The sequence below is a fragment of the Oreochromis niloticus genome, linkage group LG3 (genome assembly GCF_001858045.2).
Source record: "Oreochromis niloticus isolate F11D_XX linkage group LG3, O_niloticus_UMD_NMBU, whole genome shotgun sequence".
Taxonomy (NCBI): Eukaryota; Metazoa; Chordata; class Actinopteri; order Cichliformes; family Cichlidae; genus Oreochromis; species Oreochromis niloticus.
In genome coordinates this window covers 56,682,801-56,695,969 of record NC_031967.2, presented here as the reverse complement: position 1 = coordinate 56,695,969, position 13,169 = coordinate 56,682,801, and the positions used below count along the sequence as shown (strand labels likewise).

The 13,169-nt window shown below is 41.5% G+C and overlaps 1 long non-coding RNA gene across 1 annotated transcript; it reads left to right on the top strand.

The window, feature by feature from the left end:
• The first annotated feature begins 2,071 nt into the window (after nucleotides 1–2,071).
• Nucleotides 2,072–4,658, top strand: LOC112844233 (uncharacterized). The gene is made up of 3 exons (XR_003216975.1): nucleotides 2,072–2,220; nucleotides 2,335–2,420; nucleotides 4,263–4,658. It is a non-coding gene; the product is annotated as an uncharacterized LOC112844233 (long non-coding RNA).
• Nucleotides 4,659–13,169: the final 8,511 nt, after the last annotated feature.

Sequence of the window (13,169 nt, the reverse complement as noted above, 5' to 3'; positions counted from 1 at the left end):
TGAACATCCCACGGAGCACTGTTCAAGCCATCATTCAGAAATGGAAGGAGTATGGCACAACTGTAAACCTACCAAGACAAGGCCGTCCACCTAAACTCACAGGCCAAACAAGGAGAGCGCTGATCAGAAATGCAGCCAAGAGGCCCATGGTGACTCTGGACGAGCTGCAGAGATCTACAGCTCAGGTGGGGGAATCTGTCCATAGAACAACTATTAGTCATGCTCTGCACAAAGTTGGCCTTTATGGAAGAGTGGCAAGAAGAAAGCCATTATTAACAGAAAACCATAAGAAGTCCCGTTTGCAGTTTGCCACAAGCCATGTGGGGGACACAGCAAACATGTGGAAGAAGGTGCTCTGGTCAGATGAGACCAAAATGGAACTTTTTGGCCAAAATGCAAAACGCTATGTGTGGTGGAAAACTAACACTGCACATCACTCTGAACACACCATCCCCACTGTCAAATATGGTGGTGGCAGCATCATGCTCTGGGGGTGCTTCTCTTCAGCAGGGACAGGGAAGCTGGTCAGAGTTGATGGGAAGATGGATGGAGCCAAATACAGGGCAATCTTGGAAGAAAACCTCTTGGAGTCTGCAAAAGACTTGAGACCGGGGCGGAGGTTCACCTTCCAGCAGGACAACGACCCTAAACATAAAGCCAGGGCAACAATGGAACGGTTTAAAACAAAACATATCCATGTGTTAGAATGGCCCAGTCAAAGTCCAGATCTAAATCCAATCGAGAATCTGTGGCAAGATCTGAAAACTGCTGTTCACAAACGCTGTCCATCTAATCTGACTGAGCTGGAGCTGTTTTGCAAAGAAGAATGGGCAAGGATTTCAGTCTCTAGATATGCAAAGCTGGTAGAGACATACCCTAAAAGACTGGCAGCTGTAATTGCAGCAAAAGGTGGTTCTACAAAGTATTGACTCAGGGGGCTGAATAATTACACACACCCCACTTTTCAGTTATTTATTTGTAAAAAATGTTTGGAATCATGTATGATTTTCATTCCACTTATCCCGTGTACACCACTTTGTATTTGTCTTTCATATGGAATTCCAATAAAATTGATTCACGTTTGTGGCTGTAATGTGACAAAATGTGGAAAATACTTTTGCAAGCCACTGTATATCAGAGAGCCAAGTTTGTGTTTGTCAGCTGTTTGTGTGGAGTTGTTCTTTATGTTGACTTCAAATCAACCTGAGTGTCATTTCTCTTTAGTTCTGATCTCACTGCTGAGCTGCACAACAAACCAAGGTCAGTAACCTTCTTCTGTCACAGTTTAACCCTGAGAAATGCTCACTGATATGACCTGATTGGGTTCATGTTTGATTAAGTGAAGGATTATGCAAAATACAAAAGAAATCATCAGTTTTTCATTTTAACCCTCACAGCTCGTCTGACTGTGAGTCCCAGCAGCTCTCAGTTCTTTGAAGAAGACTTTGTGTCTCTGAGCTGTGAGGAGGACGACAGCTCTGCTGGATGGACTCTGAGGAGAAACACAAGCAAACAGAGGAATCAGTGTGGAGATGGGTGGGGAAGATGGTCTGGTTCTTCATGTGACATCACTGTTCTCCCATGGGACAGTGGAGTTTACTGGTGTGAGTCCAGAGAGGGTCCCATCAGTAACATGGTTAACCTGACAGTCACTGGTAAGCTGAGTGTGTGGAGTTAGTGTTGATGAAGCTGTGTGTAAATGGATGAAATGCTGTAGTTTGTCTCTGTGTTGAGGTGGATCAGTGATCCTGCAGAGTCCTGTCCTCCCTGTGATGGAGGGAGATGACATCACTCTGCTCTGTAAAACAAAGACCACTCCCTCCAACCTCCCAGCTGCTTTCTATAAAGATGGCTCCCTCATCAGGAAGCAGCCTACAGGTCACATGACCATCCAGCATGTTTCCAGGTCTGATGAAGGCCTCTACAAGTGTGACATCAGCGGTCATGGAGAGTCTCCATCCAGCTGGATCACTGTCACAGGTGACACACTCACCTGTCTGTGTTTCTGCAGCTTTCAACATTCACAATGTGACGACAACTTAATGACTGTTTGCTTTATTTTAGGGGAAGACACCACCACACCTCCACCTACATCCACTTCTCCTCCATCACTGTCCTCCACTGCTCTCTCTGTGTTGTCATTTCTCAAATCGATCTGTGGGTTCTTACTGGTGTTACTGGTTCTGTTAGGGAGACCATGTGTTCACAGAAAACCTGAAGGTGAGACTCGGACTTTATTTTTCACAGTAAATTATTTTGATATAGTATTCACAAACATTTTCTCTACAGCATGAAACAGTAAATTATCTCTCTCTTCATTCTGGCTCATTTCAGCTGATGGGGGAGACGTTGGAAATGACATCACGTACACTGACAGAAAATCTCAAGTCATCAACAACAGCCAATCAGAGGAAGCAGAGGTAGTTTTTAATATGCTGTGTGTCCAGTGTTCATGTTGATATTGAAAGAAAAGATAAAACTCGGTTAAAGGATCTCTGAGAACTCACTGAGCTTAAACTAATGTGTTAAACACAGTTAACGTTCCTTAAATATTCCTTGTATAATATGTATTGTCCACATTAACATTTGTTAAAGATTGAGGAATAACTCTGAGCCACTTTAGCTTCATCCCTGTAGGTTTGCTTATAATAATCAGTCCGCTGTAACTGTATGCCAGGCGTTTATTAGCAGCCAACATGAACGTTCATACACTCGTAACAGGAAGTACCCAATACCCAGAGAGAACCACAGCGACACCTGCTGGAACCCTCCGTAACAGCAGCAACGGCAGGCAGTATGGACAAAGATAACATTACTGTTATCTACAATCCCAAAAATCTTTCTTCCATACTTGACTTTTAATGAGAAAATAAATGAATAAATAACCGCATTATTACTGTTATTACTATGACTCTCTGAATCTAAATATAAATGGATGAGTCACATTTGAAGAGAGAGGGAGTAACATGAATGAATTCTAAGTTTAAATTTTATTTGTCATGGTCCAGAGTCTTTGGACTCCGTGTTTATGTTTAAGTTTATCATTATTCTGTGGTCTTGTTTATTTTGGGGTTCTTTTATGATTATCCCTACTGTTTTGTGTCCTTTGTACTCCCCTGTTCCATGTTTCACGTTCCTATGCTGTGTCTCCCCCAGTCAGTGTTTAGTTTGCGTGAGTAGAGTTCATTTGGTGTGTTTCCTGTTTTATTTTGAAAAAAGGTCTTGTGTTCTGTGTTCATGTGCTTAGTTTTACTCTCCCCTGTCCTGTCTTTAGGTTCATGCATGTCAGCTGTTGCCCTCGTGTGTTTGCTCTTCCCATAGTAATAATAATCATAATCATAATCACCTCCTGTTTATTTAAGTCCTCTGTTTTCTGTGTGTCATTGTCAGGTCGTCTGTTTTCCTCGCCATAGTCACGGTCTCTGTCATAGTCATAGTTAGTTTGTTCCCAGTTTAGGTTTCTGTTTAGTTATTGCTCTTGTGCTGCCCTCATTCTTGTTTGTTTTTATTCATGTTCTTCAGCCAGAATAAAAGGCTTGCTTTTTGCTTAAGTTCACTCCCGTCTCCTCACTTGTGTTCGCACCTGGGTCCACCACACACACACCTATGCAAGGTCTGTCTCCACAAACCATGAGATTATCAGCCATATTACCACAGATCATCTTACTTCATGTTGTCTACACTGGTTTATTTTTTAATTCTCTCCACTTTGGAGGTTTTTCCAGTTTGTACATTTCCAATTTCTTCCTCTTGATTTTAAAGTGACGTCAGTTTTTTTTTTTTTTTTAGATTTTACCTTTTGTTTGGGGTTTTCTAGTCACGTTGCTGTGCATGAGTCACACAACTTTATGAATACAATAACTCGTTATGTACAATATATCTCATACAAGTTCAAACACTGGTGACTTTGACCAATGATTCAGATGTGAAGCTTTCTGAAAATCTTTTTAATGCAAAAAACTTCATGAGGTCAAATATGATTTATGAATGCTGTTCTTTGCATGTTGGGCTGTGTGTTGTTCAGTCTGTGGTTAGTCCGTTAACAGAAACTAACACCTCCGTGGTCGTCATGTTTCCTCTGTAAGATAAAAATACTTCATCTGCTCAGGTTGTACTGCAGGACTGTTACTGTACAAACAGAATCAAACATTGTTGAAAAATTAGTGTTTTCTTTTAAAAACACAAATCCATTTTAATATTACCACTTTTATAACTTGTAGCACTTGCAGTGATGTCCTCTGTGTGTGTGTTTTATTGTACAGAGAGTGATCCAGCTGTTGTCCACTCAGCCCTGAGAACTGAAGACATCATTTATGGATAAACAGCTGTCTGACCAAACAGGTACAGCTGCTCTTTATTCATTAAAAGCAGAATATTTCTTTTTATTTTCCACATTTAGTAAAAACAGTAAATAAATATCTGAAGTCTTTAGAGACCTGCAGCAAGCTTTCTTCTCCACACTGAATCAGGTCCTAGCTCACTATGCTAGTAAATAACAGTTTGAAGTAAATCATCAACAGCTCAGTGAGAGGAAACTGAAACTAAAAATGCACCTTTAAAGAAATCCAAGGTGAACAAGATGATCCCTTAAAAATGTCAAATCATTGATAAGATGTTATGAATTATAACTGTTACATATTACAGTAGTGCTTTACTGTTATAAAGAATCTCGCAATCAGGCTTCATGTTTACTGTGTACAACAAAAAACAAACATTTGCATCATTTACTTCATAGTTAATACTAAAACTTCTTCAAATTCCCCAAAAGTTTCAGATTAATTTAAATTGAACTCACATAAATGAAGCTTTATCTTGAGTTTAATTCTTCTGTAACCAGTTTGATCCTTCAGAGACAATGTCTGTCTCACCGTCTGAACCCTCAACATCAAATGTAAATTTATTACCAGTGTGCTTTAAATCCTTTCCCCATTCTGTCAGTTTACTTCACATAAACACAACAGAGGGTATTAGAGTTGCTTATTCTTCTCATGTTGAACTGTGTGTGTTTGTGTTCAGACTTTAAACCAGAGCCACTCTACTGAAGTAGTCCACCAGTCCAACGACGTCCAGCTGCTGGTCTCTAACTGGTCCACACGGCCTATCAGACATGTCTGTGAAGGTTCTCAGTCATCCAGGTCATCGTTGTCTAAAGAGCTTGGAAAGAAAAGCGTCTGGACTTCTTCAAGTTGCTTGAAGATGTTTCACCTCTCATCCGAGAAGCTTCTTCAGTTCTAAGGTCAAATGGTGGAGAGTCTCAGATTTAAACCCAGTGGGAGTGACCACCAAGAGGACAATGGACCCCTTATTGGTCCTCTACCTAATCACATTCCTGGGAAGGATCTCAAAACTGGATTATAGACAGCAGACAGTTGGTGTCGTAAACCACTGCCTCTGTTCAAAGGTGGTCTGAGATGAACAACCATCTTTGAACAGATGTGGTCAGCCCAACAGACATGTTTAGTTACTAAAGTAACTAAAATATAAATGTAAAGTATGGCACCGTGCAGTTGATTCTACAGCGTTGTCCTGCTTCCTCTGCAGCATCAATAAACTTTGCTGTCACATGTTGTTCCTGTTGTGTGGTTCTGTGGGTTTCAGAAAGAGCAGTGATGGAAATTTTGAACAGTGTTTCTAGCTGATACACACCTCTATTCAGAGCAGAAAACAAAGAACAGGCAAGCGGCTTAACCTCAACCACAGACTAAAGACAGAATGAACATCATTCAGTGGTTGAAAAGAACAAAGTGCATGTGTGTGTTTGTTTGAAGAGTTTTAATTCAAGCAAATTAAATCTGAAAGAATTTACTCCCTGGCTAGCTTTGTGTTAGCATGCTTTTGTGCAGATGTTTGCACAGAGTCAAAGTCACAAGTGATGATTTTTTTTCTCTCCTTGAAGCAGTTTACACTTTCCCATCACACTCTCAGCCTCTCGTGCTACAGAAACAAAAGTAATATCTCCACTCATCGAAATTTGTAGACCTCACCTCCTCCCTGTACACGAACTGGCATCAGCTGATTGTAGCATTAAGAAAAACACATTGGATAGATTTTTAATTCATTCATTGCGCAGATAATTGAAGAGCCTTTGTAATACAAGTAGCAAAAGTAGCACCGCAATTGTAACATTGTTACTGAATTTACTACAGTAGTGTGTAGCACTACTATATTGCGCTAATGTAAATGCGTAATTTTGGAAGGCATTACACCCAACATTAAACCACTCAAATCTGGAGGCGGGCAGTATTAATTACCCTGTGTGCAGTGTTGGGTTTGTCTAGGCACAAACCCCGCTGGAACACGAGACCAACAAACTGCAAGACAAGACAGAGCTCTTTGTCTTTGTGGCTCGCGAGGGAAGTCAGTCAACGTTGAGGAAAAGATTCCTTCACCTGAACTCAACCAACTTCGACTGATTCCTTCGCTACAGCCCTTTTTATTGTCAGCAAGCAATCATTCAAAAATATGCAATTACAAATACACGTTACATTCTTAAGCAGGCATATCCGAACAACATCAGTGTCTGTATTCTGTGTGTGTGTCCAGCCATAATATACATAGACATACAACCTTTCAAAGAACTTAAACTGTATGCAGAAAAGCAGAAGTAAGCGTCTTGCTAAAATATAAAAACATGAACTTGCAAAAGCTCATGTCTCAAATGCATATTTATAGGTGTGACCTCTCGAACCTTTAAGAAAACAGGACAGTCTGGTTGCTATAATAGAATTATAACGTCGAGGCTGCTTCCTCTCATCTCATGGTACACAAGTGCACACAGAATCTTATCAGACCTAATAAGGATATGATTTTTATCAGCATACAAATGAATATATATTTCTAAGCATAAATGACAATATAAAAACATCACTTCCAACATGCAGCCTACCTGTTCTCATCTGAGGTCAGTGCTGCAGGGGATTTCATTTGATGTAATACCAAAAGTGACCACTAGTAACTAAAACAACACAGTTTGGCATCTAGTTACAGAGGTTATCTAAGCTCAGGTGATAGTTTAGGTGTTAATTTGGAATATTTATTATACATTTGGAATCATACATCTGTTGTGTATGTCTGAGTGTGTTTTTGCAAGCTTTGTGTCTAGAAATGCTCTTCTAACTACCCAAGATGAAACTAGGATCTTGTGCTGCCACCTTCTGACACTGAAATGCTCCAGCAAACCTTGTGAAAGTGAAACAACTGTAAGTTGACATTGATACATAAATGTGTCCAGTTTAAGTCTTTATATGTTTGTAGACTCCTGATATTCACAGTCTACAATCCCGTTTTAGACAACACCCAACCTGCACAGCATCTGAAACCAGACATGATTGGGGATGGATGCTCAGGGTTTTGTGGTTCGCCTTAAGAAAAATTAAATAATAATAAAAAAATCAATCTGTGTCCTCTATAGCTCTCCAGACACTGAATGCTTGCTGTATTAAAAACAGCTTTCATTTGCAGTGTTTTAATGAATAAAACAACACATTTCCTTCACTGTCATATTGCTTCAATAACTACAGACCTATAGTCCTCACGTCTGTAGTCATGGAGTGTTTTGAGCGGATACTGTCTGAGCACATCAGAGGCTACCTCCCTCTCTCGACGGCCAAGTTATCTTATAGAGGAAATCAGTCCATGTAGGATGCTGTCACCATCACCCTTTACAGAGCGCTGAACTATGTAGAGAACAGGAGGAGTTATATGAAGATGCTCTCTGTGGACTACAGCTCAGCATTCAACACTATAATCACACACATCCTCTTATACCAGGCAGAAGTTGAGAATTTGTCCCACTGGTGGTCAAAAAATAATGTGACGCTGAACAATCTTAAAACAAAACATCTCATAATGGTCTTCAGGAGACACAGATTGGTCCACTCCCCTCATTATAAATGGTGAACAGTTTAAATGTGTCTCCTCCTTCAGGTTTCTGGGCAACCACAGCACCACTCATCTCATGTGGACCTGCAGCACCATCACCCTGATAAAAAAAAAGCCCAGCAGCGGGTGCACTCCCCCCCATATACTGAGGAAGAGTAACATGTGGAGAGTGTGTTCTCTTACTGCCTGGGTTTGGTGAGCAGCGACCACAGCTGAATACAGGAAGGCTGCAGATAGGGTAATTAATACTGCCCAAAAATCACTGACTGCCTTCTGCCGATCATGGAGGCCATCATCAGATCCTCCTGTCTCAGGAAAACCAGGTCCATGAACTGCAGTCATTCAAAAGTGGATGCAGACATGCCAAGTCTCTCTCTTTGGTAGGTGTGCAGTACTGTGCCAGCTGCAGTGGATGGTTTTACTCCCAGCTGTTCTTTAATGTTTCCTTTCCATCAGCACAGAGGCTTTGCTGATGCTTTTGATTTAGCTTAGCAACTCTGATAGACAAAGTTGCCATAAATTAAACATTTTATTCAAATCCAATGTTATTATTTTTTCTGCTCTTACTCATTTTCATCTCTATTTATTTACACTTTTTTCTTTTTCTTTTCTTTTTTTTTTGCATTGTCCTGCACTGTAGCAATCAGAATATTGCCCTTAGGCCCTAAGGCCAAGAAAAATGCCCAACAGATCTAGTTTCCAAGTGGACCTTTTGCTATACTGGTCCACATGACTGTCATAGTTTTTTTGATCTTTATTATTTGTTTTTATTTTAAGCTATTACAATCAGAACTGACAGGATTCGGGGACGGGGAAGAATAATAATAAGAAAAGAGTAGTTAGGAAGGTAACAGGTAACAGTAAATAATAAATACTGAATCACATGAAGTAAGCATGAGGGAGATCCAGGCTCCAGACATCCAGAGGCCCGCCAAAGCATGAGAGCCCAAGGAGGATGACTGGAGGGGCAGCCGTGCCACCCTCCTGGAAAGAGCTGTGGAGAGCCCCAGACGTGGGGTCACCCAGCAGCTACGAAGCAGAAGCTACAGGGAGGATGCGGCAACTTGACCACAGGGTCTGCCGGCAGCCAGCTGTGCCGGAGCAGACCGAGCCCCGGGACTCGAGGCCTGAGGGCCCCCTTCCAATGGAAGGGGCTTGACTGAGCCACAGGGGTCAGGACCCACCAAGCAATCACCCAGATTAAGCAAGTACATACCTGAGTGCTGATCCAGGGACATCGGGAATTACCAATGCACCGATGGCTGCGGGCATCAGCCACCAGCAGTTAATGTGGTGGGGGGAGATAGGTCTCCACACCTGTACCCAGAGAAGTGAAGTATAAGAAATGTCCTGATATTTCATTGCACTGTCTTGCATCTGTATCATCCTGTTCTGTCTAGTGTTACATTGTCTAGTATTGTTTTTTTGCAGATTTTGCAAATTGCACTTTACATAGTCCTATGTTTGTCTGTTAAATATGTCATATGTAGCACCAGGGTGTATAAAACCATCTGCTGCAGAAAGATAAGAGCCAGCAGGTGGCAGCAGAGGAGCTTGGTTTTCATCTGACCTTTGACCTTCACGGCATCTCCTCTCAGGGTTAACTACTCCCTGCGTGATATGCCTGCTCTTTGTGTCTTCTTCTGTGACTTAATGACAACTTCCTCTTAGATTGTTTTATATAAATCCTGTCCACAGTGCGGGAGCCACTGTAGAAAGTATACAGTTCATTCAGTTCACAGTTTCACTCAAAGGAAAATAGCTTTGTCACTTCAAATTATGTTGACTAAAATTCCTCCTTCAGCAGCACCTGTGATGTGGGATGGAGATATTTCGCAGGTCTTTCCTTTCAAATGCTGTCAGACTCTACAACATTATCTCTGCAGATGACCACACACGTGTAGACAGACCCACACCTTAAACACCATGGCAGGCTTCGACCAGTCTCCCTGATGTTCAGGTTTTTCCTACTATAACAAAGCATGTTATTCCATTTTCTACACTATTTTATTCTTGTTGTATAGTATGTTGTTCTATTTTATCCTATTCTTTTGTGTTTTTCTTAACTTTTACTGCTCTTAAACTTGTGCTTTCTGCCGTGCCCAAAACATTTCCCATGTGTGGGACTAATAGAGGTTAATCTGATTTTATCTTGAGAATGAGAGAACATATCGAATTAATTATATTAACCTCTTAATTCAGGCATATAACTCATACTTATGCCAATCACTAAGCCCTCCATGACTCCCTGGTTCAATGAACACATTATTAGTCATTACAACTGAAATCATCAGTGACAGCATGCATTTATGCTACTCTGTTTATTTCTGTGATGAAATACAAAATGAGTCGATACAATTTCCTGACATTCTGCAGGTATTTTACTGGCCTGCTGGTCTGACGAGGAGGTCTTCGTCCACCTTGGGTGTTTCAGCTGCAGTGAAAGCAAGTATCTCTCTGAGCTTCAGCATAAGTGCATCCACAGACGACCACAGACCAGGAAGCTGGAAACAGTCCTTAGCGGCACAGGAAGTGACACACACACAAACAGCTCAATTTTAATTATTATCATTGAATTTTGTTTAAAAAATAGTAACTTAATATTTAAATATTCATGAGAGTTCTAGCTTCTGTCCCTGCTGCTCAACCTGCCGTACTCAGGGTTAAGAAAAGCAGGCTTGAAAGTGAAAACTCATGCGTGCTTGCTTTGGGCAGCTGACAGGACATAAACAATTGCACGAGTGCAGCTGATTGGCTGAGGAACAGTAAAGTACTCATGGTAAACCAATCAGAGGCAGACGTGGGTGGGTGTTCACACACAAGCAGAGATGTGACAAAATCATGGAGGTTGGAAATTTTAAATAGAAGTACAGAAATTATATTTCTCTTAAAGAGATAAAAGGCAAGTTTTAAAACATTTGTTGTGTTTTATTGTATCAGAGACCTATTTATTTTTTTATCTACAAACAATAAATTGTATTTGATTGGGATAAAAATAAAACACTCGAGTAACATTTGGATAGTTTAGATCAGTATGCAGTGTGTGTTGTTAGTTCCTTCTCTTAAGTCCCCATTTATTTCAATTATATATTCAGTTTTATAAAAAACAGTTGAATATATATTTGAGTTTATAAAATAGAAACATGCTTGAACAAACTAATATAAATTATAAACTAACTTCTATTAAGATGGGATGTGTCTGTGTGTGTGTGTGTGTGTGTGTGTGTGTGTGTGTGTGTGTGTGTGTGTGTGTGTGTGTGTGTGTGTTCAGAGTTTTCATCAGGGCCAGAGGTCACCTACTCTTCACTGAAGTACTCCACCAGTCCAACCATGTTACACAATCTCACACATATCAGCTGTGAACACAGATAAACTCTAATGTCCTGATTTATCCTTTGTTTCAAAGTTACTCTTTGTATGTTTGTATTATTTTTAAACTTAACTTTAGCCCGAAGTTCAGAAAGCTCTGAACAATTTTATTATATAAAAAAGTAGATACAGAAAAACAAACTCTGACATCACCATCTATCATCAGCCTTTCAGACTGTTTGTGTAACTGAGTATTTTTACTCTTTTTTTTTGTTAAAGACACGTAAATAAAATCTGCATTTTATTTACGTGTCTTTTAACTTTATTTTTCTCCTATGGAGCAAATAAAGTTTTCATATAACACTGAGCGTATGGAAAACAACAAACTGTCACTCCTTCACAGATGAAGGAATAGATCAAGGTGCTGAGGCCTAATTTGTTGGCTGCTTGATGTATGCATGATGTATGACGGGGCTGTTCATCCATGTTGCTTCTTGGACCAATTTTGATAGACACTGACCTTTAGAGACTGAGAACACTCCACAAAGAAAGAGTACAATCATATCATAGTACAATCATTCTGTGTCTGGAAACCCAGCAGTGGTCACTGACCTGTTGATCCTTTAAGCGTGTTAAATACAGACCACATGTGTGCAAAATGAGCATCTCTGATCCCAGCTCTGAACATCATGAACACACCGTTGTGTCTGTGTGCTATCACAGCTCTGATGAAGATTCTTCTTCACCCTTTTCCAGATTTTTTGAACATTTGAAAATTACATACTTACATAACTAGACTTAATAATTATAAATACAGATATCAGAGTCGCAGTAAACGTCACCCTAACCTGAAAATGCATTTTGTTGTTGATGCTCTGTTTTTGTTCTCACCTCTCCACCTGATCTGAAATCAGACTCAGTGTAATACGTGTAAATCAATCACAGCAAATCAAAGGCTGTCATTACAACTACCTTTGATTTGAGATCATACTCCTGTGGAAAGGTGAATAAGACACATAAACAAATAAAGTGGTGCATCTCATCCTTGTTGAACTGATGATGTTTTTGAGCTTCAACTCATTGCTGCAGATCACCCAAAAGCATGTGTGATGATTCACTGAACCTCATAACTAAATCTCTTTACATGCCTTTCTTACATAAGAAACTTTACTCATGACTGTATATCTATAAAGACAAATTCACTTACAATTACTGCGTTGCAGCAATAAAAATGATGGGTCTGGGTGCCGTTTCCCCCTCTGGGGGCGAGGGTACCTGGACCCGGGGCATAGAGTATGTTTGGGGAGTATGATTGTGTGTACATGTCTATGTATGTCTATCCCTACGTTGGGTGAGTGCTGAGTGTTTGTATATGTGTGCATGAGGGTGGGAAAGCATGTTTATGTCTGTGTGTGCCTGTTTGTCTGTGTCTATATGTCAGGTCGGGTCTTAGACTCCACCTCCCTGGGTACTCCCAGGCCCTCCAAGTGTGGAGGCCTTTCTCCCCTCACCACACTCCCTGCTGGTAACTGATGCCCTCAGGGGTTGGTGCATTGGTGGTTCTTGGTGTCCGGGGCTGGGCGCTCAGGTATGCACCGGCTCACTCCCGGTGGCTACTTGGCGGGGCCTGGTGCCTGTCGCTCAGTCAGGCCTCTTCCGGGGCAAAGGGGGCCCTCGGGCCTCCGGCCTCGGGGCCTGCAACTCGGTTCACTCCGGCACAGCTGGCTGCCGGCAGAGCCGGCGGGCACGCCGGTGCAGCCCCCTCTGGCTTCTGCTCCGTGGCTACTGGGTGACCCCCTCGTCTGGGGATGTCCTCAGCCCTTCCTAGGAAGGTGGCACGGATGCCCCTCCGGTGGTACTCCTTGGGCTCTCGCACTCTGGGGCCTCTGGATGTCTGGAGCCTGGATCTCCTCCATGCCTGCTTCATGCCCTGGGGGACGGGGCTATGGCCCTCCACACCCTCTAGCAGACCGTTACAT